General features: G+C 47.0%; 1 protein-coding gene across 2 annotated transcripts in view; it reads left to right on the forward strand.

Moving 5' to 3' along the window:
- Nucleotides 1–1,859: 1,859 nt before the first annotated feature.
- The window catches only part of FHL1 (four and a half LIM domains 1), a 240,789-nt gene continuing 216,679 nt past the window's right edge, over nucleotides 1,860–25,969 (forward strand). Inside the window, exon 1 of one of the 2 annotated variants that reach the window (XM_078688583.1) lies at nucleotides 1,860–2,185. The gene's annotated coding sequence lies outside the window, so the exon portion shown is untranslated. The remainder of the gene's footprint in view (nucleotides 2,186–25,969) is intronic. The other variant, XM_078688584.1, reaches the window with a different exon arrangement.

Consider the following 25,969-nt stretch of genomic DNA (forward strand, 5'->3'; position numbering starts at 1 on the left):
GCTACATCTATTGTGAGGCATTACACCCAGACGCCTCGTTCCTCCACTGCGGTGGAACTAGGCGCTTTAAATCACTCAGGCAATAGCACAATAACTAGTCCTGAAGATGATCCCAGTTAATAATTGGAGCTAGGGATCGAAACGTCACGTCGACTTTCTTAACAGTACTGCATTTTTCAACTGTATAAAATGTGTTGCAGTAACTGTTGGTTTGAGCTTACGCAAGATTGTATTGTATTGTAAGCCACCTTCTGCTCCACTCTGTTTGCCTGTTAATTTCTTTCCTGTATTGTTTTCTTTCCCCTCTACTTGGTACAGGCTTGTACCCAGTTCATAAATTGTTTCGTGTCTCACGTATTCATGAATCCTTGTCAAAAATTTTGAAAATAAATATTACCTTGTCCGGCTGGACATTGGAGAAAAAGAGCCATAGATCTTATTTAAGTCTGTGTTTGCTATCCACAAATATATTCAAAAGCTAAGGACCTTTGTTCTTTATAAAACTACGGCCTCAATGGGCAGCCCATCAAAGCAATAGGAAACCATGAAAACCAGAAAGACAATAATTGAAGGGGGTTTATCCAGATCCCTCTGTCTGTCCTTCTTTATTGTACTTGGCAGTAGGTCATCCATAGAACCTGTGGCGTCTACAGGTAGACCTAAAAATCACAACCTTCAACGGAACGTAGTCACACACACACATGCAATGCAGACACAGAGAGACCATAGGTTAAACCTCACTGAACTCACGAAGGCACTTCACACTTGATAAAACAAAATACCACTCTAAGACAACACATAATTCAGCAACACCCCTCCAACAAGGCACAGATCCTCTGGTTTAAAGGGATAAAAAAAGAATCTTACCAAGGCACCACGCTCTCCAATACCACTTACTTCAAGTCAAATAATTCACGTCAGTCCTCCCAAATGGCATGTGCATGGTCTGTCAATGACTATAGACTACACACCCAATCCACTAACTACTATAACACACAACCAACCAAACATGTACACAAAAATAACATATTAACTACACAACTCTAATTATCCAACATAAAGAGCCAGACATCAGACTCACTTCTGTGACTTAATCCTCAAGACCAGAAAGTGCTTTAAGGTCATACTAATGGCCAGCGCTATACAAACCTCTGTAACAAAACGTTCCAGCGGGCTCACTAAGATCAAAAGAGGCGCAGTAGTGGATCAAAACCACCTTGCACTATCCTGATGGTTTCCTGGTGCCTGGGATCCAGGGTTGAAAACATGCCTCACTGCCAGTGTAAATGCCTGAGATTAGAAATATTTAAATTGGACTACCGTGGCCATTTTAGAGGACGGATACAGCATTCGATCTACAGTTGGTCGTTTCCTGTGGGAGTAGTTCCATCAAAGCTCAGAGTGCCTCAGTGATACGAGAGGCTATAACTGCTAAAATGATGGTGGTAATCTTGACTGGAGGGGTCTGTAAAATATTCTGGTTACCCCGTACCAATTGTCTAGAGAAGATTGTTTTGAATATTGACGATGTCATGCCTAGCAAGAATAACATTCTTCATCCTCTGAAGTACAAGAAAACAAGATGAACGTAAAAAATAGAATGATGAGAAGTGCAGGCACCGTGGCAAATAAAAGCTAGACCACAACACACCCGATTCAGGCGGTAGGCTCCCGATTTAATTAAACAAAATAATGGTTTTATTGTGCATTTCTCCCGCCTAAAATTACTCCCCCCTCTTTTAATGCAAGTCAGTGAGCAAAATAAATTTTGCGACATGTCCATCTTTTCTGCTTACAGTTGTTTACATGTATGCTTCCTTTGAGCACACAACCCATTCGTCTTGTCCACTGCATTCATTGTAAAGGAGAGCTGAGCCTGGACCAGCAAGCCACCTTTATTGGGCCCCTTCTGAGGGGAGGAGGAGGCTGGAGGGGTAGCGCGCGCTCCTCTACGCGCAGGTGTGGGAGGCGCGCGCCCAGCACGCAGTGTGTACCGTTTCCTTTCTCTCCAGTATCAATCAGGCCCAGCCTCGGCGTCCGCGTGCGCACGCAGTGTCTCCGGGCGCGCGCACTCTTGCTTCCCTGGTCTTCCCTGCAGTTCATGGTCGCGCTCAGTGCATCCTCCTCCAAGGCTGCCGCAGCATCGCTCGAGCGCCAGAGCCCGCTTCCCGGGCTGCAGCATCAGGTAAGACGCTTCTCCTTCGTCTGCAGGCGAGAGGCAGACCACCTCCGCCCTCCCCGGGGGCTCTGCAGACTACCTGGAAACTTTGAGCAATACCAGAAAAACTTCGGGCTCCTCTTTTCTACTACGGCGCGACTTTTCTTATTTGTGGTATATGTCCTTCCCTGTATTGTTAAGAGCATTTTCTGTGATTAGTGAGAGTGACCGCTGTCGTCGAAGTCGGGCTCCTCTGCTGGTTTGCCCCTCAGCTCTAAAGTGAGGGGTTCGTAGTTCTTAGATAATTTACATGGAGCGTCCGAACTTCATGATAATACGAATAATAAATAACCATGCGTTTTCTGTAGCGCGTCATACCACGCGTCGGCCCTTCTAGGAGCTGTAAATACCACGATACTACTGTTTTCAGTAACAAACAAAAAAGTGAGTTCCTACTATTTCCGTTCAAAGAGTTTCTCCAGTCAGCAGGTCAATGTCAGAAGATCCTATTGTGTGTTTTTAAAAGTAAAGTTGAGAGCTTTAGCCCTAATTTCATGAAAGTTATGGTAGAGGGCAGAACTTGTCTGTGCTGGGGACGGGGCGCTGGGACCCTCCTTCGCTTTTCGAAGATGAACATTATAACTCTGGCCGCAAAGCCGTTGAAGGTTGTTTTCCTCTCTGACTAAAACCGACCCGTTTCGAGCCCTCAGATGCCACACCTCTCCAGCGACTGATACACACCGAGAGCCCTTAGCAGTGGCACGCCTTTGTCATATGACTCTAACTTTATTGAGAGCTGCTGCCTCATTTTCACCCAGATTAAGTATATCGTGTTGAATATTAACCTGAATTTTCTTCCAGTATTCTATAGCTCACAAACACAACAAACTTTGCAGGACATTTCGGAATAAAGCAGGTGGGTGTTGCACCAGGCAGGCTGTAGATCTGCACAAGGGCAAACCTAGAGCAAGCTAATTTCACATGCTTTTGTCGAATTTACACAACGGGAAAAACTGCTCAAATGCTTATTACTCAACTTTTCAAATGTGAAAAATGATCTTAGGTTAGAGCAAAATGGTTTTGTGCTACTCCTTATTATGGATGAAGCAGCAATAGTGCAACATAAGTTTGCCTTTTTTTTTTGCAATACAGGTTATTTCAAATGTAAAATGACTACTATTTATGAAGCAGGAGCATGCCATATCCCTTAATTTGCTTCCTGTAAACTATGGGGTATATTTACAAGGGGATAGTGCCACCAGAACATAGTATTTTTGTGACGTTCTGTTGGCGATATGTCCTTCTCTATATTTACGAAGCAGCGTTAAGCCAATTTTTGTGGCTTAGCTTTGCCTTGTAAGTACAGCCCTTTTACATGCATCACTGTGCGTGAAAGGGGTGTGCAATGGGTGTTGCTGTGGGTGTTCCACCGCAACACCCATTGTTTTTTGACACTGCCCCAGATTTACAAGCATGTATAAATCTGAGGCAATGCCCAAAACTAACGCTATTCAAGAGCGGTGCTTAGAATGGCGCAATTAGGAGAAAAACTTTTATTTCTCCTCGTTTTTGCTTTTACCATTCAGCACACATAGAATGAGCAAAACGCCATTAATGATTGTTGATGTGCAGGAAGGTGTACCTTCCTGCACATAAAGGTGTACCTTCCTGCACATAAACAATAATTCCCTGCAACGCAGGCACCCTTCCACTATGGTGCAACGGTGCCTGCGTTGACCCTGGGCAGCTAATTTTAGCACCAGCGCTAGGGTAAACACAGGGGTGTGCTGTATTGTAAAAATGGTGCATCCCTTTGTTTTGGAAATGTAGGAGCGCAGCACTGTCAAATTTGACAGAGCCCAGTGCTCCGACATTTCGTTGTAAATATGCCCCTATATGTCTTGACATGACAAAGAAATGTGCCTGATACGGGTTGCAGATTGATTGACAATTACATTTCAAAACGAAAGTGAGAACCATATTCTGGGTAATATTACAAATAACTTTATATAGCGCTTCATACTTCGTTTCTAAGGCCCAGATGCATCAAGCTCAAATTCGCTCGCAAAGGGGCAGATTCTCAGAATCTGCCCCTTTGCGACCGGTATTTTTGAATTTGGGATGAATCATCTCAAATGCAAAATTCGCAATTTAAGAAATCGCAAAACTGCGATTACTTAAATTGCTATTGCATTAAAGGAATCTTGAGATTCCTTAAATGCAATGCATTAAAGTTAAAAGAATAGCGATTTCGCTAATAGGGGGCGCAAATTACCATGAAGTTGAACTTCATGGTAATTTGCAAACACTTTGAAAAATGCACTAAAGTGCATTTTTCATAGTTCCATTTTACACACAGACATGCCCTAAGGGCATGTGTGTGTGCAAGATGTACCCATCTGCAGATTTCAGGGGTGCAACAGGGTTTCCTTTTGACACCCTAGCACCCTTGAAATTGCAATCTCAATTTGCGATTCTTTAATTGAGAATCGCAAATTGAGATTCCTATAGGCCTCAAGGCCCATAGGAATGAATGGGGAGGTATTCCTTAATTGCGACTCGCAATTTGCGAATCGCAATTAAGGAATTTTAAGAAATCGCTATTTTTTAAGAGAGTTCTTCATGCATGGCATTTTGCTATTCCTTATTAGCGAATCCTTATTTTTCACTAATAAGGAATCGCAAAATGGATGCTTGATCCATCTGGGGGACTGTGTTGTAAATAACAGGTGGGACTGTTACTCAATTAAATCGTACTCACTTTACTGACCTTAGCAGGCTGGAAGGCTGAGTCGACCTAGCTAAAGTTTGAACGCATGACCTGCAGATCACTAGCTTTCCCAGCGGCGAGTATTTAACCCACTGAGACTTCCTGACTGAATTTGTTATCCTTATTATCCACAAGTGTTACAGTTCAACCATGTGACAGCACAGCTAGTTTTATTAATTAGTGGAGGTAATTACGCAGAGGTGTAGATGGTATTCCTTCTTATTAGAATAGTGTGTTATGAGGGACATTGCATTATCTCCTCATTGAGTAATTATAATGGTATGATGCAGCAGGTATGTCACATTAATTTTGATATCTCATTCATATTTGAGATTTTTATGAATGTATCTGTATCTTTATTTTCATATCCAGAGATGGCAAAGGTACTTTTTAAAATATTTCGCCATCTATCGTGTTTACTGGATAGTCTTAGAAAGCAGCATTGTTCACATGCCAAGCACGCCGCCATATTGCATGAGTGTCAAAAGTACAAATAATGTTTGGTTGCATTAAATGCTTATGATCCTTGCAAAACTTCTGCGGTGCAAAACTGCTATGTAGTTTAGTGGCTCTGCAAGATGCAAATGTCTTTGCGATTCACAGTGTCAACATATTACGTATGAATTGCAAGAAAACGGGGGGGGGTTGCAAGGAGGGTTTACATTACCATTGAAATCGGAAGGAAATGTATCAGTGCTGTAGGATTAATTCAGTAGACTCCTGGCTTCCCTTGTAAAGTCAGTAAGCATTCTCATAGTGGACGCTGTCTGGGACTGACAGCTGGGGGGAAGCAGACACATTGGTGAAGCAGGCGCTGCTCTCATGGGATGCAGCATGCTCCCTCCTGATGCCCACTACGCAGAACCTTTTTTGGCACTGCCACCCTCCTCTTGCAAATGTTCAAAATATAAGTTTGCTCCCAGCAGGCCTTTGGGCACGTGCAGCCACCACCTCAAATTAAGGGCTTGCAAACATCCTCTGTGCCGGATTGATACATCCTGTAAAGACAAAATAAGTGGCAGTTAATGTCACAGATGGTGCCCAAATGCTTCGCTGTGATACAACACGCGCAAGGGTGTAGCTATTATTCGTGCAACAGGGGCCCATAGTCTTGAGGGGCCCCTTGATCCCTGATCAATGCTGTATTTTACTACCCCAGCAGCAAACAAAGTGGCTTGTGTCCTGGCTTCCACCAGGACCTGTAGCATCCTTGCTTCGCTACTGACCCAGCCAATAATCCATCCGTCCTACATGTTCTTAAGAAGTGTAGGATGCTGGGGAGTTTCAGCCTCGGGCAAACAAACAAGCAGGCATCAAGCCTTTCTCAACCAGGCAGTCTGCACTCGACGTTTATTGTTTATCTTTATTTGAGAATGTGCGCTTGGGGAATGTGCTTTGTGGTGCACCGCCATGTTTACTAGCACAACACACATTCCATGTCTCACCAGATAAGTTCACATATTTTGTTTTCATTTCACTGGTTGAAATTCCATTCAGCCATCTGTGAAAAGGCGTTTTGCTAGTTGCAGTTGCGGCACTGGGTTTTGAACATTAAGTAAAGTATGCCCAGTAGGAAAATATAAGGGAAATTTTTACAAAGTAACAAAAAAATTAATAGAAAGGCACATTCAGCGTCAAACTGTTTCAAAATGCAAGTAACTCGATTTAGCTCGAAATGTCTTCATAGCAGATCTTTAGATTTTCAAAAACTCACATCCCAGAACACAGGCAGGCCAGTTGCATAGCACTAAAACAAACCCCAGCCTGATGTATTGATGTAGAGGAGAATATGTCAAAATAATATTTTATCAGATTCCGAGTTCGACACAACTTAATTGAATGTGCAACAGCTGCTGAAAATGTAATATTCGCACCTGCACTTATCACAAACACAGGTGTGTGCACAACGTAATGATTAGGTATAACAATGACAGAAATACTTCGACAGCTGTGCAAACGACGGTGCAGAAATCAGCTATTGGGGTTCCATAGTGTCACATTAGGGAAAGGCGAATGCCAGTTAGATATGGAGAGATCGGTTTATGTTTCTAAATACCCTATGCTTGTGAGGAAAAGGCAGCATGGTTTTATGCCCTCAAAATTTACCGTAAGGTCGTACCGTACAATGGGGGTTGGGTCCTGGAATGGATTGCATGGGTGTCGTGCCCCACGTGTATGCAAAAAGAAATGCATGCATAAAAAAAGGGGAATATAGTAGTGGTGCACAAATCAGTGTTTGCATGACTGCATATTGTTTCTGACATGGCTCCTTGATGTGTGGCACACTTTCCACATGACGCACACGGACATTTACAAATTATTCTTTTGCCCCACCCGTGCACATGTCTAGAGGGGTAGGAGAGGGATGTCATCCTTATCCATTGTGTTTACAGACCCCTCCAGGAATCAGGAGGAAAGCAGATCGGGCAAAAAGAACTTGAAAACGGACCATCGCTCGACCCCATCCCAAAATAGATCATGAAAAACAGCATAGCACCAGTTTTTAGGAAAAGTAGGCTGGGACTGTAATATGTGTGTATATCATGTAACTAAGACCTTCAGAAGCGTGGGGGGCGCAGGGGAGTCATTATTCTACAGGCCCTTGCATGTTGAGAGCCTGTGCTCATGCTTCACCATTTGTTTATCGATTTTATCAAGCACAGCTGTCCTGTTTATAAGATTAGATGGCAGCTGAAGCTGGGTGTGCGTTTTTTTCTCTTTGCAAGACATTTTGAAGCCCGGAACAGGTCCCTCGACAGGTCTGATGACGCAGGCCCGCTCCAACTTCTGACTTACCTGGACGTGACTTAGACAATCGTGATTTGCTGTCTTGGTTTCTAGGTCAACTGGTTTGAAGACTCGAGCAGGACAGCATCTTGTCAGGCACACCTACATAAACTGAGCATCTTATGCATACATTGTGTGGCTTTAGTATTAAAGAATCGATTGAAGGCGGCCTTCACAGGATGTGTGTTCAAGGAATTCACGATGGCATTGAATGGCTTTATTAGGTCTCGCCTAGCGTTGCAACCTGCATGCGCTGTTCGCTTTGCAAAGCATGCAGTATACGGTATAGCGGGGACGCTCCGCCCACTTTCTGGCCAGTTTTTTCATTGGCTTAAATTCTAAATACTGTATTGTAATTGGTTTTCAGCTTGATAGTCCCGCCTCCTGACGGCCATGTAATCATTTTTATCCTTCTTGGCTATCAGCCCCATTACTTTAAAAACAAATGTGTTCCCTTGCCTCCCCCCCGTTCCCTCCCGCAGTCTGTGACTTCTCGTCCCACCACCAACCCTAACCTCCTCTCCTGTGCGTGCCTTCGTCGACATCCCCACTTCCGTTAAAAATGAAATAGGTCTCGTATAAATACGAGTCCTATTGCATTTGCAAATGCTTGTTTTGTCATAGGATTGGCTGGGTGAATTCACACTGTATTTTGCCTGACCTGTCCATAACACATGTGCAACAGCGACAACTCGCCGCCGTCATTTAGCAGAGCATCACTTCCTGTACTTGACAGCTGATGGGTGCACGGAGCACAGACAAACAAGAACGTGCAGGGTCAGCCAGCCTTTAGCCAACTGAGAGTTGCTGCAGACCCCATAGGAGCCCCGGCGGGGGATGCATGTTTTGTTAGTTTACGCCGCCGCTCGTCTGTGCATGTTTCCATTCCTGCTTCCTTTTTTACTTTTTAAAAGCCAACGTGATGTTAACTGTAAACATCTTAAAATGCCATTGTGAATTTACTGACGGGCTAAAGCATGTGCGCGCAGCTTCCCTGGGGGCGTTTCACACTTTAATGATGTACTGGAAACTGATCTTCCTCGCCTCTGCTTTCAGTGCTGCGCTCCCCGAGATACATCTCTTTTGCTGGGGTTGTAATAACACTGCTGCCCTGCAGACTTTACAAACCTCTGACATTTGGTTGATGTAGGGGAGCTAAGTTTGATTGTGTGGTCTCGTCTTTACTGAGGTGTCCTAACTGGGGGAGAACATATTGCATCAAACTACCCCCCTCATCCCTCCCCCTGCACCCTCTCGCACGAAGGAGAAACAATGGCAACGGCGAGGAGTGTAACCTAACTTGCAGCAACCTGTGTACACAAGTTGGTGCAGTTAGGAGAAAATTCAATGAAGAACTCCTTGTTTTAAATAAGTTACCAGCTGACATTTAATGTAGATTCCGGTTTAAATTCTTCCCATAATTCAACTGTTCGTGACGGGAAGCCTTATGCGTTCGTGGCCTCGTCCCTTCCGTGCTCAATTTGTTTATGCGTGAACTCTCCATGTATTGCAATTTTTCTACCTGTTAGCCCTCCCTAACCCACCCCATACATACACATAGGCTTAGTAGTCATGTCATGTTACCATGTGACTGCGTAGCAACACATACCTTGTTGCCGTACCCACTGAAGTGGGTGTAAGGTCTTTTAGCTTGGCTTGTTACCCTCCACAACCCCGGCATTTTCTCTTGAGCATGTGCTGTTTGCTGGCATCAGCTTCTGGTGGCATAGAGGCATGTTATTCATCACAGTGTGCCGCACAGTTGTATATGTGTATCGGGTCCATGACCAGGGCAGTGAGCGAGGCTTTACTCAAGGGAGTGTAAAAAGAACTCAGTGAGTACAGCCCTACGCAAAAGTACAGAGTGAATAGCCTGGGTAGCAGTAGGAGCACAACCTGCTCTAAAATGCCCCTGAAAGAGTTCTCTCTCTTGTGCACCCTTCTTTGCCCTCAGCTGGGCACCATCATTTTCGGGTGGCATGCATGAAAACAAGTCTGTACATGCTGGCACCACCTGTCAATTGGCACTGCTGCTCACACCAAATACTTTTTTTGCAATATAGCCCAAACTCGAGCTGAAAGAAGTAGAGCACTTTGCATGTGCACCAGTTACATTACACAAGGACACACTCGTTTTTGATAGGTACAGGAGCTTAAGAAATTTGCCCAGAATCACAGCATGCTGAGCTCACACGAGGCTCGGACATAGTCCCCAGGTCCAATCAGACAGCTCTCCTCTTACACCACATCCACTCTCAACTGGCCGTGTTGTCTGCTTGCTCGGACTGTCCTTATCATAGATACAGAAGCATAGCATTAGATTGCAGCTAGCAAGTGAATTAATGTTTTTGTGTCAGGGTCGTCCACATTGATTATGCCAACTCTAAGCCCTTATAGGACATAGTCTCCTATATTCTCTTTGCACACATGGCTTTATAGACAAGCATATTGCTGACTGTATGGTGAAAGCATCTTTAATCTAATAACAGAAGTGAAAGGACGGGCGATTCCCAGAGAAAGGTGTCATAAAGAGAAATTTCTGTAATTAAAGTACGTTGCAATAATATGCGATAATATGCTGCATGGCCAAATACTTATAAGGTCCCAAAGGCGAGACCAAATGCATTGCAAATGCTTGTTTTTTTAATAGGGTTCACAATAATGAGCTTGTTAGACAAATTATTATGATTTTTTTATAATAATGGAAATAATAAACAAATAGATGGGCCTGAAGGGATTCTCAACACTGACCATTTCAAGTTCTATTTTGAGAACAAACTCCTTTCCAGATCGTGTATCCTTATTTCCAGATTACGAATCTCTAATTACCTCTTGCTGCTTCTGTATCGTTGCATGTTAACTGTGGAAACCTAATTTGCTCTTGCTGCTAGGGCTGCACTGCATCTGCAGTGGTACATGCCCAGTTTTCAGAGTGGGGGGTGCAGCTGTCACAGGGGTTGTGAAAAATCCAAGTGTTACACAGTGTTGCAAATGAGCCGCGCCCATTCGTCCGAAGAATGGGTAGCGAATACTGTAACATCGGTATTGCATTTTGGAACACATTGCCTTAAATAAATTAATAAAACATGGCATGCTCGGGTCCTGCCTTTTACAAAGAGCACATTTTCCATTGAAATAGCCTCTTGAACTGGCTACTAAATTTGCATCAAAACACACAAGATGATGGACGGAATGTTGCACAATGGCAAAACATTCACCCCCAGTCACAGATCTGGGTTTAATCCATGGTTATTTTGCTCACCAAGCCACCCCAGTTCAGACATGGCCATATGCAAATCAGTCTTGACCCTGTGCCTCATGGGAACAGTCCAGCCTGAACTACCAAGCCATGTCTTCCCTGGAATGGAATCAAGCATCCTAGGACCGGTTTCTGGCTATCAGCTGTCTTCAGCCAGGATAGCTTGACTCCAGTGGCTTAGTGAGCACGGGACCCACGTCTGGGCATACCCTTCCCACATAGGGTGAACAGCAAAACACACAAGATGATGGACGGAATGTTGCACAATGGCAAAACATTCACCCCCAGTCACAGATCTGGGTTTAATCCATCGTTATTTTGCTCACCAAGCCACCCCAGTTCAGACGGGGCTCTCAGCGGGCAAGGGCGGCTAGGCTCCTGGGTGTCACGGCCCTAGGAGGGGGCGAAGGGGCACAGGACTCAGCTCCGGCGGAAAGGAAGCACACGGCACGGTTGAGGACGAGCGAAGGCAAAATGAGCCCACTGGTCCTGGGGCTCAGGTCAGGGGGCTAGCTCAGATCAAGCCCTTGGAGATCATTTCAAGCACAAATGAAGCAAAGTCCTTTCTGGTCTTTTCCTCTCCTTTCTCAGCAAGGCACCACTAAAGGCCAGTCCTTCAGGTCAGGGACAGTCTCTCCTCCTTGAGCTTCTCTTGGTCCTTCTAGTCGGGCAGAGGTTCTTTGTGGTAAAACAGGATCTAATTTCTTAGGAGCAGGGCTCCTATATTTATACTCAGTTTCTTTTGTCTTTGCAGGCCAGGGGGCCTGAGCCTGGTTCAACCCAGTTTTGGAGCACTCTGTTTACAGGAAGCTGCCTTCTTCTTTCAGGGTGCAGGGCAGGGACATCAGACGCTCCGCAGGAGGTGGAGCCAGCATTGTGGTAGCAGAGCACAGCCCTATTCAGAGTCAAGGGGCACTCCTCCCACCTAGCCTGGGGGTAATCCCTCCATTCACCACCTGGCAGCCCAGACTGTCCCCTGGAATTCCCCAGCCCTGTCACTCACACAAACCAGACAGCAGATACACATCCTGGCAGAGGTGGGCTGAAATGGTCAGGCAAGCAAATGCTAACTTTATAAAAGTAGCATTTGCAAACACAGGATATTAAAATAAACTTTACTAAAAGAAGTATTTTATTATTCTGAGTTCAGGCATACTAAACGTGACTTTCTACCATGTTCCCTGAGCCTGCTGGGATTATAAAGTGGAATAATTCCAGCAGCCCATTCTGGCCTATGAGAACAGGTAGAATTACAATAGTGAAAAATGAAAATGGCTGTAATTCACTATTAGGAAATGCCCCACACATCAGGGTTTGTACTACCTTATGCTTACAATGCACCCTGCCCTAGGGCTTACCATAGGGGTGACTAATATGAAGTTAAGGGAAGGTTTAGAGGCTGGGAAGCGTGTGCACTTGCTCAGCCAGCATGACAGTACCAGACTGCACGCAGGTTTTGCAATGGCAGACCTTAGACACATGTTAAAAAGCTGCTTCTGTGGGTGGCGTAACCCGCGCTGCAGGCCCACTTGCAGCATTGGTATTTACAAGCCCTGGCACTCCTGGCGCACTTTACTGGGGTACGACAGTAAACCAAATAAGCCAATAATGGAATCCAAACAATGTATACATTTTACAGTAGGGAGAGCATATTCACTTTAGCACTGGTTAGCAGTGGTAAAGTGCCCAGAGTCATTAAACCAACAAAAACAGTTCAGAGAGAATATTGGAGGAAGGCAAAAAGTTCAGGAATGACCCTGCAGAAAGGGCCAAGTCCAACACAACCCCTTTCCAGCCAAAACGCAGGGTAGACCAATCACTACCGTGATGGGTTTCCCTGCTTAGGGCGATAGAACATGGACCTGACCCGCAACAGCAGGGGCATATTCCAGTTCTACGCCAATCTGAACCCATCTCAAATCCTCTGTCCATACTCTCAGAGTCCACCAAGCCAATCCATGGGGCACCCTTCTCTTCCTCTGTGGACACCACCTGTGCAGCATCTAACCTCAACTTGCTCACAGGTGCGTCCCAACAGACAGACAGCAAGTCATAGTGCCCACTGACATTAGTCAGGGATGAGACCCAGGCCTCATACCTCTCAGGACTCTCAAACCTCTGTGGCCTCAGAGAGCGGGGAAGTAGTCCCAGGTGCTTGGCACCCTTTGTCCACTCTCCCTCCTGTCAGGTCAGGTATGATATTCTGGCACTGACCCACCAGCCCCAGGCCTGTACCCAGCGGCTGGACCAAAGACTGGGGTGGGCTCTCCCACACCCGGTCCTCTTCCTTGGAGCTCTGTACCCTCCCACTTGGAGCGATACCCCCTTCCAGAATTGTCAGGGCACCTGTGGCAGGTGATCTGCACAATTCGCCCACCAGTTCAGGGGTGCTATCCTGCAACTGGGGTACCAGGTCAGGGGGGACACCCTGCACCTGGCCCTCTAACCTAGGGTCTAAACCCTCAAGCTGTACCAGGGTCAGAGGCAAGGACTCCCTCCCTCTACACCCCCTTCCAGACGGCTGTACACCCCAACTGGAGCGGTATACCAAAAAAGACAGACTGGTAGGGACAGTGATTACAGATGTCCCTCCCTCCAGGTCAGGCAATCCCTGTACCTGGCTTCCCAACTCAGGGACCCACCCCTGCAGTTGAACACTTGCCTGGAACACCAGGACTTCCTTGGGAGCACGCATGCCCCCCTGAGGGTAACACATAACTCCTGTGTTGTGTGTCAGTCTGCCTGGTGCAGATCTCCCGTCCCCTGTCCACCTGACAATGCGCGAAGACCCCCCAGGACAGAAGTGGTGTCACCATGGTCATTCCCTGGGAACGCAGCCCTTCTGGCTGGCCTCTGACCCACTTGTTCTTCCACTGGGGACTCTTTCCCCCTCTCACCCCTCCATCTGGACTTCTGCACCCTCCCAACTGGAGTGGCACTGCCAGACACCAGAACTACTGGAGCTCTGTTTACAGAGTCTCCACGTTCTCTAGATGCAGGGAGATCCTCCTCAAATGGCCTACAAGTACAGCCTAGGCCCCCGACCTGATGTTCCCTTAAGAAATCTTCCAGGCCCTGAGACTGGGTTTCGGGTACCTTGGGACAGAACCCACACTCACTCCTCCTCCTCTGAGACAGGACGCGAGCCCCTACACCCCTCCCACTACACTGAGACTTAGCTGGGCTACACTGAACCTGTTCCATCACACAGGACTGGAAGTTACCTGAGCCACCCATGTTGGAATCACTCCCCAATGCTTCTTTAGACCCTCTGGAATCCACCAAAGGGTCAGCCTCCAATGTGAGCTCCCTGGGGTCAGAGAACTCACTCTCAAACAGGTGTTGGCATAGCTCTGGAAAACAAGGACTTAAAATATGCTCTCCCAGAATTGGATCACACAGCCCCCTACAAGGGTCAACCAAACTATCCTTCACCTCATCATCCAGTGCCTCACACACATACTCCACATCACTCTTTTGAGACTGGCGAGACAGTATCTGACTGTCTCTGTCCCACAACCCACACTCTTCTGCGCAGTCTCCATACTCACATTCCAGGACCTCAACTTTGGGGGATCCCCTCTCCCTGTACCTCTCATCTAGAGTCAGTAGAGTGTCCCTCCCACTACTAGGACCATGAACCCCTACGCTGGTTGCCCTATTCCCTTCAGGGATACTGCGCACTACTGGAGCTATCTCATGACCGTGAACCTCCTGGTGTATGTTAACCCCCTCCAAGTCAGGTGCCACATCTCTGGGTGTGTGTACTACTCTCCCAGCACTAGATACCTGAATGTTGCTGCCACCATCTGAGCTGGACTCCACCTCCAACTCAGCAAAGCTCAATCTCTGAGCTACACACATTTCTTGTTGCTGGGCTGAAACCCTCATGGCCTCAAGCCCCTCGAGCTCCAAATCAAGTTTCCTCATTCTCAAGTCATGCGCAAGCTGCATTTTCTTTTCTTCCAGGGCTAACTTCCTAGCTTCTAGCTCCAGTTGCCCATTTATTTTTGCCATCTCCATTTCATGTATCCTGGTCTCCTTCCTGTCTGCCAATTCCTCTGGCGACATACATTTAGCAGAAACACTGCTACCCAATGGGGATGTTGCACCCCTCCCTTCTGGACCCAGTTGTCCCTCCAGCTGCTGCTCTGCATCCTCAAATTCACTCTCATTTCCAGGGGCATTCCTTGCCTCGACCCAGGCCCTCAGCGCCTTTTGGAACTGCTCCCTTCTGGAGAGTCCGTCATGGAAATTTTAAAATGTTTGCAGAAGCTCCTGAGCTGTTTGTTGGCGTAGTTTTCTAGTTTCTCCCAATCACAGTCAATACATGAATTGGATGCTGCCTTTTCCATTCTCACTGACACAGGCATGACTTTTCCAAAACACATGGAGATTTCCAGCAAAACGAAATTCAATAAATCTGTGGCTGCGTTATAGGTCTGCACTCACTATGTGATGATCAATAATTTACTGTACATAAATCATAAATGCACAATCGAAATCCTTACCGCTGCCTCCAATGTTAGAATTGGGGGTCTCTGGTTGGCACAGGTTTGCACTTGTGACAAACAGGGACCCTCTCCTCTAGTCAGGGCAAGGGAACTACTCCTCAGAATAACCCCTGCTCACCCTCTAGGTTGCGTGGCGCGAGCAGACAAGGCTAATCTTCAGGGCGCTAGTTAGTTAGGCATTTATGACCACATACAGTAAACACAATGACCCACCACAAATGGACACCAGGCGTAAGATTTGTATAAAAAATACGTAGGCTTTATATAAAAATACTTAGTTATGCAGAGTTATCACAAGACCTTCTAACGATTAAAAAGGAGGTCACAAGATGTAAAAACAATGGCAAGTGTTCTTTTAAAGTCTTAAGTAGTTTAGGCTGCTTCCACAAACTGCAAGATACAAGCGTTATTCTGTTTTGGCAGTGCGTCTCACTGCTGGGCGCTTCGTAGCGCTTTTGTACGCTGTACGCGATGTTTCAACGTAGCCTTGCCAACCCTCACGCGCCTCGTGGACACGGTCGTCCGAGGCGCGGCGTATCACGCGAGGCGTACACCGCTATAGCACAACAAAGGGGTGCGCGTCATCACACTCCCGTGCGAGGCGCATCTGGCTAGCGTACTCAGAGGGCTGTTAACTTCTACGCGCCTCGCGTATGAGGCGTACTGCGCTAGGTAGGTAAAGACAAACAGGGCTGGCGGGGAAAACAGAATGGTGCGGACCCCGGGTCCGATGTAGATTTGCTCGTGAGTTGCAGTACCTTGTTTCAAGTGTGGCAAGTACAGCGCTCACGTCCACACGGTGTCTCAGGCGGGGACGAGTCGTACTCTCTTGGTTCGCGCCGACGGGCAAGCGTGCCCTCGGATTCTCAATGGCTGGCGGCTTCCGACAGGAAGGTGCGGCCTAGGGCCTCCAGTACGGTCCGTATTGGGGGTGCTTCCGGGGGGCGGCACTGCCTTCTTCACGAGTTAGAGGGCAAAGCGGGGCAGCCGGGTACTTTGAAACGTACGGGCGGTCGTCCGGGACGTTATTCGCGCTCCAAGTGAAATTCCGGCGGGAGGGGCGAGTGAGCACAAGACGCGCTCCAAATAGCAGGCGAGGTGACAGGGAAGCAGGCGGCCTGGCCCGACGAGTAGAGAGCGACTCTGCAAGAGCGCGGCTCTCGGCGGGCAAGGGCGGCCAGGTTCCTGGGTGTGGCGGCTCTAGGAGGGGGCGAAGGGGCACAGGACTCCGCTCCGGCAGAAAGGAAGCACACAGCTTGGTTGAGGACGAGCGAAGGCACAATGAGCCACTGGTCCTGGGGCTCAAGTCAGGGGGCTAGCTCAGATCAAGACCTTGGAGATCGTTTCAAGCACAAATGAAGCAAAGTCCTTTCTGGTCTTTTCCTCTCCTTTCTCAGCAAGGCACCACTGCAGGCCAGTCCTTCAGTTCAGGGACAGTCTCTCCTCCTTCAGCTTCTCTTGGTCCTTCTAGTCGGGCAGAGGCTCTTTGTTGTAAAACAGGATCTAATTTCTTAGGAGCAGGGCTTCTACTTTTATACTCAGTTTCTTTTGTCTTTGCAGGCCAGGGGGCCTGAGCCTGGTTCAACCCAGTTTTGGAGCACTCTGTTTACAGGAAGCTGCCTTCTTCTTTCAGGGTGTAGGGCAGGGACATGAGACGCTCCGCAAGAGGTGGAGCCAGCATTGTGGTGGCAGAGCACAGCCCTATTCAGAGTCAAGGGGCACTCCTCCCACCTAGCCTGGGGGTAATCCCTCCATTCATCACCTCACAGCCCAGACTGTCCCCTGGAATTCCCCAGCCCTGTCACTCACACAAACCAGACAGCAGATACACATCCTGGCAGAGGCGGGCTGAAATGTCAGGCAAGCAAATGCTAACTTTCTAAAAGTCCGTAACAACAATGGATATGGCTCTAATCAGTAAGGCTGAGCCCATATAAGACAAAACAACCAGAAGTGCCAGTACTGATCACTGTTTAAATCATTTTAACGGACACATGCACCACGTCAGAATGTGTCCAGATAAATCAATTATCTTTATTTGATTGAAAAAATACTAAGTTCAAAACATTTTATACAAACATTTATTATTTTTTTGAGAAGATTAGAGTTCGGACAGAAAGTTGTTACAAACACCTGACGGTCCATTGCATTCTTTGCATTTCTCTGAAGTAATGTCTCTCTTGGTGTCCAGCGGGCTCTTTTCATTGTAGATTTTAATAGTTTTTTGGGTAGCCCCGCTCAGAGAGCCTCTTGCTCAGATTGTTGGCATGGACATTGTATTCATCCACAAATGTACAATTCCGGCGAATCCTCAAAAATTGGCCGTAAGAAAGATTCTCCTCGAGGCTTCTTGGGTGGTTTCTCGAAAACATAAGTGCCTTGTTTCTGTCCGTGGGTTTTATGTACAGTGTTGTCGCTAGACCTTCATTGGATGGATATCTGGGTCTAGCCGAAATTCCAATTGAGCTTTTGCTGCCTGGGTTGTTGTATATAGTAGTGTGGATGTGGAGTATGTGTATTTGGATATGTGATGTGTAAGTTTGAATGAATCTGGTGGTGAATGTTTCTCAATATTATCCCTATTGTATACAGAGTAGTATTTTTCTTTTCAGGTGGTGTTCAGATAATTTGAATTCTTTCCAAAAAGATGGCGTGAAGTTGTTTGTAAAAAATGTTTTGAACTTAGTGTTTTTTCAATTAAATAAAAATAATTGATTTATCTGGACACATTCGGCCGTGGTGCATGTGTCCGTTAAAACAGTGATCAGTACTGGCACTTCTGGTTGTTTTGTCCAACTTTCTAAAAGTAGCATTTGCAAACACAGGATATTAAAATAAACTTTACTAAAAGAAGTATTTTATTATTCTGAGTTCAGGCATACTAAACTTGACTTTCTACCATGTTCCCTGAGCCTGCTGGGATTATAGAGTGGAATAATTCCAGCAGCCCATTCTGGCCTATGAGAACAGGTAGCCTTACAATAGTGAAAAACGAAAATTGCTGTAATTCACTATTAGGACATGCCCCACACATCAGGGCTTGTCCTACCTTATGCTTACAATGCACCCTGCCCTAGGGCCTACCATAGGGGTGACTAATATGAAGTTAAGGGAAGGTTTAGTGGCTGGCAAGCGTGTGCACTTGCCCAGCCAGCATGACAGTACCAAACTGCACGCAGGTTCTGCAATGGCAGACCTTAGACACATGTTAAAAGGCTGCTTCTGTGGGTGGCGCACCCCGCGCTGCAGGCCCACTAGCAGCATTGGTATTTACAAGCCCTGGCACTCCTGGCGCACTTTACTGGGATCTTACAGTAAACCATATAAGCCAATCATGGAATCCAAACAATGTACACATTTTGCAGTAGGTAGAGCATATGCACTTTAGCACTGGTTAGCAGTGGTAAAGTGCCCAGAGTCATTAAACCAACAAAAACAGGTCAGAGAGAATATTGGAGGAAGGCAAAAAGTTCAGGGATGACCCTGCAGAAAGGGCCAAGTCCAACAACACTAATATTCTTATTAATAAGCAGTAGTTTGTCAGAAGACACCCCATGGCATTTCACCTCTATCTCTGAACTCATAGCAAATGCAACAAGATAAAAACTAAAGTTAAAGGTCTCTTTATTGTCCTTTCCTCTCTTCTGAACGTCTGGAAGGTTACCTTGTCACCCCCTCCCCCAGGTCCCCCCCATTTCCTGCACCTCTGTATATCTGCGGTAAATACATTGCAATACAGTTTGGCGTAGTACACCTGACAATCTGGAACTGTAGGCATATTAAAAGCCCCCGTCCTTGGGTATTGCAGCATGTGGCCTCTGCGGTTCCATGGTCATTGCTAGAGGCCTCTACTGTAAAAAGTTCAATCGGGTCGGGGACAATCGATATTTGCCCGGCGGTATTGCCTCTGTGACCCTCTAGTTATTTAAATCAATGAAGAGGCAGGCGCTGGAGACTGGAAAGCAGGAAACAAGGTTTTTATTCTCTCCGGAGGAGAACACAACGAAACGGACAGAAGGTATCGTTCTGAGGTGCTCTAACTGCATCCCGGAGGCCTGGCCTCTTATACACAAGTTTATCTCTTTATTACATGTAACACATTCTCGTTGATACTTTGATGTACGGAAAGACATCCTCAGAATTCCCCTTTGGGCCCGTTCCCACACACATTTACAGTTGAAGTCCCCACCCTAGTCACAACAGGTGATGAGCATCGCGCAGCTGGATAATCCGCCGATTCACGGAATGTGGGGAGTTTGATCGGATCTCATGGGGTGGGGGCTTTGATCAACCCGGGGATTCTTTGATGGGGGAAGCTTTCTATTGTACGGGGAGGGGCAAGGATGGTATCGGCAGAGCTGGGTGTCAGCTTGGGAACGGGGAGGACAAAACGGGCACACGGGGAAAAGGGGGTTTACATCTAAGGGCCGGAGATCATGAAAGGAAAACAGGGAGGTGTCGCGCTGGGAACAGGATGAGGGCCTGGGGCAGAGCAGCGCCGGAGAGGGGTTTATGACTCAAGGCAGGTGCAAGCAGGGGGTGGTCAGCGTGCAGGCTTAGTGAAGGAAAAGGGCTATGTCAGGGGCCAGCGGCATGCAAAAGGGTTTGTTCTGATCGGGGCATCTTAAAATGGCGGGCGCGCACGACAAAAGTGTGGCATCAGGGGAAGAGGCAAGATGGCGCAGATAATGTTCACCAAAACGCACTAATTTTCCACAGTCCTCCCTTTAACATATTCAAGACATCTTGCTGGTTCATTTTCTATTCGGTTCTACTGTGGTGAGCGTGAGAAAGAAAACGGTAGGAACCCTAGATGAAAAAGAGTTGTAAACAATACATTTTGAGGTTTCTAGTTTTTAGGAGGTGCACCTATTTGATAAACTTTGATAAATTTGTTCAGCAGGAAAGTCATAGGAATGAAATACAAAAAATGGCGAGCAGCAAGTACATATCATAACGTGAACTGGCAGGTTAATACATATTTCAGATTCGGATTGGAGCAGGATCAATACAATGGTGGCTGGGAGAGAAATGAGGCATAAAAAACGGTGATTGAGGATGTCAAATGTTCGAAGTTTTATGAGTTCTCATTGTTCTTTGTGGTCTTTCGTTGGCGCTGTTGAGCACCGGCGGTGGAGCTACGAGTCTAGCTCTGTTCTAAGTTCTGCGTTGCAGGGCACGACCCTTTCCTCGCGTTTCTGGTCGGAAAGGTCCTTTTCGCCCTGTGTCCTTTGAGGTGATTGTCAGAAAGTTCCGATGGAAGAAGAGCGTTCAAAACAGTCCATAGGGTAGGTCAGAGGAAAAAGGGGGATGGAGCAAGGCCAAATTGGGAACAAACTAGGGGAACGAGAGACTTCAAATAGGCGGGCGTGCGACGGAATTCAGAGAGCGGGGACTTGTCGAAAGGCACTGGACGTCGAGCAGGGGCATCAGGTCGACCCTTTCTTTTCATGCTGTCGAAAACAGTGCCTCGTCCTGCAGCTCCTTTCAGTCGTGGTCTCGCCTTGGCTAATGTCGCAGGTGTCCCTTAGTCTGCAGTCGGGCCTCGTGCTCCCACATCCGGTCCTTCTCTCCTCCAACAGCAGTACCCTTAAACAAGTTTGAAAAGACAGTCTTTAGAAAATTTGCAGATGAAGATAATCAAAAAAGTCTATTTCTCTCCCAGCTCCAGGCAAAGAATGAAAAAGTCCGTTATATTTAATGTTCACAACTGGCATATGAATGACCGGTGGCGGACCTGTTGGATTTACTATGACTTTCCTTCATAATCATTTATTACAGGCATGACAGTTCATCTGATGGTAACCCACCTTCGGGAGACAAATCTGGCAAAGATATGCCGTTCTCTAGAGTTTCACATTTACAAAGGGGTACAGTGAGTCGTCAACATGGTACTACACAGGTATTTTGCTGAGAGACGAACATGGCTAAACATTTCCTTTCTATCGGTGCATCCTGTTTTTCAACTACTGCGGGGTTCATTTTGATGATTTCTTTACCTTGGTCTAGTCTGTTAACCTTGTAAAACATCATTCTGGGTCCTACGTAACCTTTTACAGCCCGGTTACTTCTAGGAAGGACAGGGGTTTTATGGGAAACAACCAGGGACATAGACAGGGGAGGTAACGGGGGTGATCGTTTTTCTGGTTTGGGTATTGCGACGATTCGGGGAGGGGAGGGTCGCGTATTCTGAGGTCCTTGTTTTATACTATAGGAGCCGTTGACATGTAGTTCCCTTATTTCGGGCCAGATTAGGGAACCTCTGTCGTCTTACCTGTCCTTTCCCTTACGGCCCAACCTGGGTTCATTGACTTCTAGCGGAAAAGGAGAGGTAATGACGCGGCCTCAGGGTGATTGTATTAAAGACAAGCGTTTGTGCAAATACTGACGGTATTTGAAGCCAATTAGGTGGTGTGCTAGGGGTGGCAATCTGCCAATTTCGGGGCTAACCACTCGGAAGAGTGGTAGTGCAAAAATAGAGAGAGAGAGAGAGAGAGAGAGAGAGAGAGAGAGAGAGAGAGAGAGAGAGAGAGAGAGAGAGAGAGAGAGAGGGAGAGAGAGAGAGAGAGAGAGAGAGAGAGAGAGAGTGCAACGGCAGGCTAAATAGTACACGTGCAACAGAGAGGGCGGCAGTGCATTCAAGAAAGGCTATTTAGTGCATTACACAGTAAAGGGTATTCACGAGTCCGCGTTAGAATCTTGTAATCATGCAGTTTGAGCATTAGACAGGGTAGAGGGGACGTGCTTTGAGAAAAGGAAAGAAGAAAAAGGAGGTACCATTTTGTCGCACTTTCTCGTATTCTCGGTCCTTTGACCAGTTGGGTCAACGCCTCAGTCACACACACACATTCCCTCATAGTTTCGCATCATACGTGACATGGGTTCATTCATCCGGTCTGGTTTAAGGGTGATCACTTTTTATCAGGTTGTGCTAATTTTTCGGGTTTGTTCGATACGTGAGTAGTTTGCAGGCGTGCTTAGACACCACCTTGCGGCGCTAGTCCGCTTTGTGTATTAGACATGGCAAGGCTTCAGATCTTCGCCACGCCTCGGCTGTAATTTCTGACGTAACCTGCAGAGGGAGGAAAAGAGGGGGTGGGGGTGGGGGAGACAGCATTCGCGCGCATTCAAATACATGGATTCATAAGTCCTTTACTTACCTCTTACTCGTCTTTCCTCCTTGGGGCAGGGTCCCCGGGGATATGGTTTTCGGAGTCGGGGGGGGGTAGTGTGTTCATGTAGGGCGTGTGCGGGGAAACATAAAAAGGAAACCAGAGGTGCCTAGTGCGAGGTATCTAGTCAAAGGATATATCTCACTATCGGGATCCTTAACCCTCTTTCAACGCCGTGGCGTTCTAAAGTTCTTCGGTTCTTGAGTCCCTGCTACTTTGGAACGTTGTACTTTACAATATTTACATTATTTCATTTCACCCTCCTTTTACATTCCCTCATTTACACCATTCGTTTTACCCATCCTTGGAAGTCAAGGTCTTCCTCTACGCGAGAGTTCATGGGTCAGTCGCGTACTTTGAAGGCGGAGTGTCGTGTTGTTGATCCGATCCGTCCTCCAGGGCTGGGTAACCATCTTCCTTTAACCTTAAAGAGAGAGCAGAGTAGGGTGCACAGAAAAGAACTTTCCCACCCATCCCATATTGTTTTTTAAAATAAAGCATGCAATACCCGTCCATAGTTTCAAAGACTTTATTTTGCAAATTCATTTCAGCATATGGATTAGGAGGGTGTGGTCGTATTTGGTCGGTCGTGGCAATGGCTAAAGTGCGTACAGTGGGGGGTGTCGTTTGCAACAATAAAAACATCGGAAAGTTTTACTCATTCATTTGTAAGAGACTAAAACGTCTATTAATTGGCTGGGGGTTCGGGGGCATATATTTTCATAATTTAGAAGCATAATCATAACAGTTGTAATCAGATTTCCTATATGCATACCGTACGTGTGCGTCGTAAATGGGGTTTACACCAGTTATAAAAATATAATACTTTGTACATTTGTAATCAACATTTGTAACGGGGATCTTTTCACACTATTTGTCGAGTGAGTTCTCTTTGTCTTTTCTAGCCAAGTGTACAAGGGATCATATAAAATCTCAGAACATCAAGTTTATATTAGTGCGAAGGAACACCACGAGGTGTTCGTAAGTTCCGATTGATACCAGCGCCATTTTGGGCGGGGCCGGCACAGTCCGGAAGCAGCATCAGGGGGAAATGTTTCCATTACTGGCAGTTTGGACCAGAGTCCTTTTCGGCAGTTCTAGAATTCACGCTAACAGAAGGTGTGGCAATGTCATGTTTGTTTCGTTGGCGATCGAGGCAGCCGTCCCTTACCGGAAACCTGCAAAGGCCGAAGGTTCCGCCGGGGACCTTTGTATGATCTTCAAGGCTGCGAAGATGCTGTCGGAGATGGGGGCTCGTGCTCCATGGGACAAATGTTCGAGTTGTATGGCTGGCCAAAGTTACTCTAGTGGCCGGGGCCCGCCTTCCAGCGGATCCAGACGCCATTTTGAGGCCCTACAGGGGCCACTCTCGTCGAGTTTGCAAGAATGGAAGAGACCCTTCGGAGTGAAAGGAAGAGGTCCCTGTTTTGTGAGAGCGGGACGTTCAGCTGGGGTGCAGCAGTGATGTCCCCACCTGGGGGGGCGAGGGAGACTCGTTCACATCGTCTCCTTCTCCCGGTGCACTCCATGCCGCTCCTTTTCATCGCCCCGCATGAAGGCCTCTCCACATCCGGTGTTCCCCAAGTGCCACCATTGTACGTTCGGTGCTGCGCAAATACTGGGGTGCCACCATTGTACGTTCGGTGCTGCGCAAGTACTGGGGTGCCACCATGGTGTGTCCGGTGCTGTGGAAGTATGGGCACCATCGCCTGACTGGGGGTGTTCGGCGTCGGGCTGGGGGCTGGGAAACCTCCTACCGGTGGAGGTGGGAGAGGCTCGTCCGCGTCGCCTCTCCCTCCCAGCCCAACTTGGACAAATTGTTGTGGAGGTACGTGCAGGACATCCCGCCGTCCAGGACTGCTGCGGCTGTGACGGAAGAGAAAAGGAAGAGGTGCCTTGTTCTCCTCTAGGACATGTGGCGGGACTACCTTAGTCTTTCCAGGCCCGTTGCGGCCGGCCAAGGAGACATGTGGCGGGACTACCTGCAAATGCCCAGGCTGCGGGCTCCTGCCTCTCCTCCGGCTCCCCCATACGTTAAGATTTCCTGACCAAGAGTTGGCGGCGGGGCTCGCCTTATATGGGTTGCCGTTGGTTGGGCGTAGCCGTAACCCTGCCCTACTTTGGAAGGTTCCAGAATGGGGGGGGGGCGAATGTTCTGTTTGACTTTCATTTTCTACAGTTTATCGTTATTATTCCTTGTTTGTTGTGTTAAATTAAAAGTTCAAGTTTATTAATGGTCTACGGATTTTGTTTTACCATTTCTTTCTTTCCAGGTTGCTTTGATGCTAGGTTTCTGCTAACAGAGGTCGAGTAACACGGAAACACGTGTAGAGGGATGACGCAGATTTGTACATTACATACACACAAACTCAGACGGGGGACAGTACAAGTACGACATACAAAGACCCAAGACAAATATAAAAACAGTTATTGGTCATAATTATCTGTTTCCGTCTGTGAATTTTAAACGAGGCTGGGTTCCCGTCTTGACATTGCCCGACCTAGGAGAACTTGATCATGCCGCTGAGATTTTCCTGGCGAAATCTGTGCCATCGGGCATAATCAAACGTGGTGGTTCTGTCTGGTCTGTCTATGTAAGTCGGGTTCTTCTCTGTCTCGCGCCTTTTCTCGTACTGTCGGTCTGTCGTTCTTGTCGGCCCTTTGCCTTTACTCACGCTCAGTAGAGTCGGGCATTGGGCTTTCCAGTGTCCGACATACCTACAAAAAGCGCATTGGTCTGACCCTAAGTCTGGTCGTCCTTTGCATAGTGTCGGGGGATAAGTTGTGGGTAGCGGTGTCCTGGGGTTGTCCTGTCGGTATATTTCCCTACTTGGTTTATCCTCGTCTTTTCTCTGTCGTTTCGTAGCCTCTCTGCGCCACATACCGAGACTGTCGAGCATAATTGGCGTCGTCTTATTATTTCGAAGGGCTATTTCTAACGTTTCTATTTTATCAAGGTCAAAGGATCCTGCCAGTGGCCACTGTTTGTCTTGGCTATCTTCGGTATACCTGTGCCATAATTTATTATAAGCTATGGTGACTAACCCATAGTTTATGAACATGTCCTTATTAGGGGTGCCTTCTAGTGGAGCTATATGGTCCACCTCTAACACCCGGTCCGGGCTAAACAGGCTATTTATCAATGGGGAGAAGACAGACATGACGGCTCGTAACGAGGGACTAAAAAGTCAGCACTGCCTATCTTATCACTAGGTGCAAAGACTAGACAGAATATTTCTATTCTACGTTGTTTGCAGGTAGTGAATACCTCATGGATCCAAAAAAAATATAAAACCAAACGACCAATAA

This window comes from Lissotriton helveticus, chromosome 4_1 (assembly GCF_964261635.1).
Source record: "Lissotriton helveticus chromosome 4_1, aLisHel1.1, whole genome shotgun sequence".
NCBI classification, from domain to species: domain Eukaryota; kingdom Metazoa; phylum Chordata; class Amphibia; order Caudata; family Salamandridae; genus Lissotriton; species Lissotriton helveticus.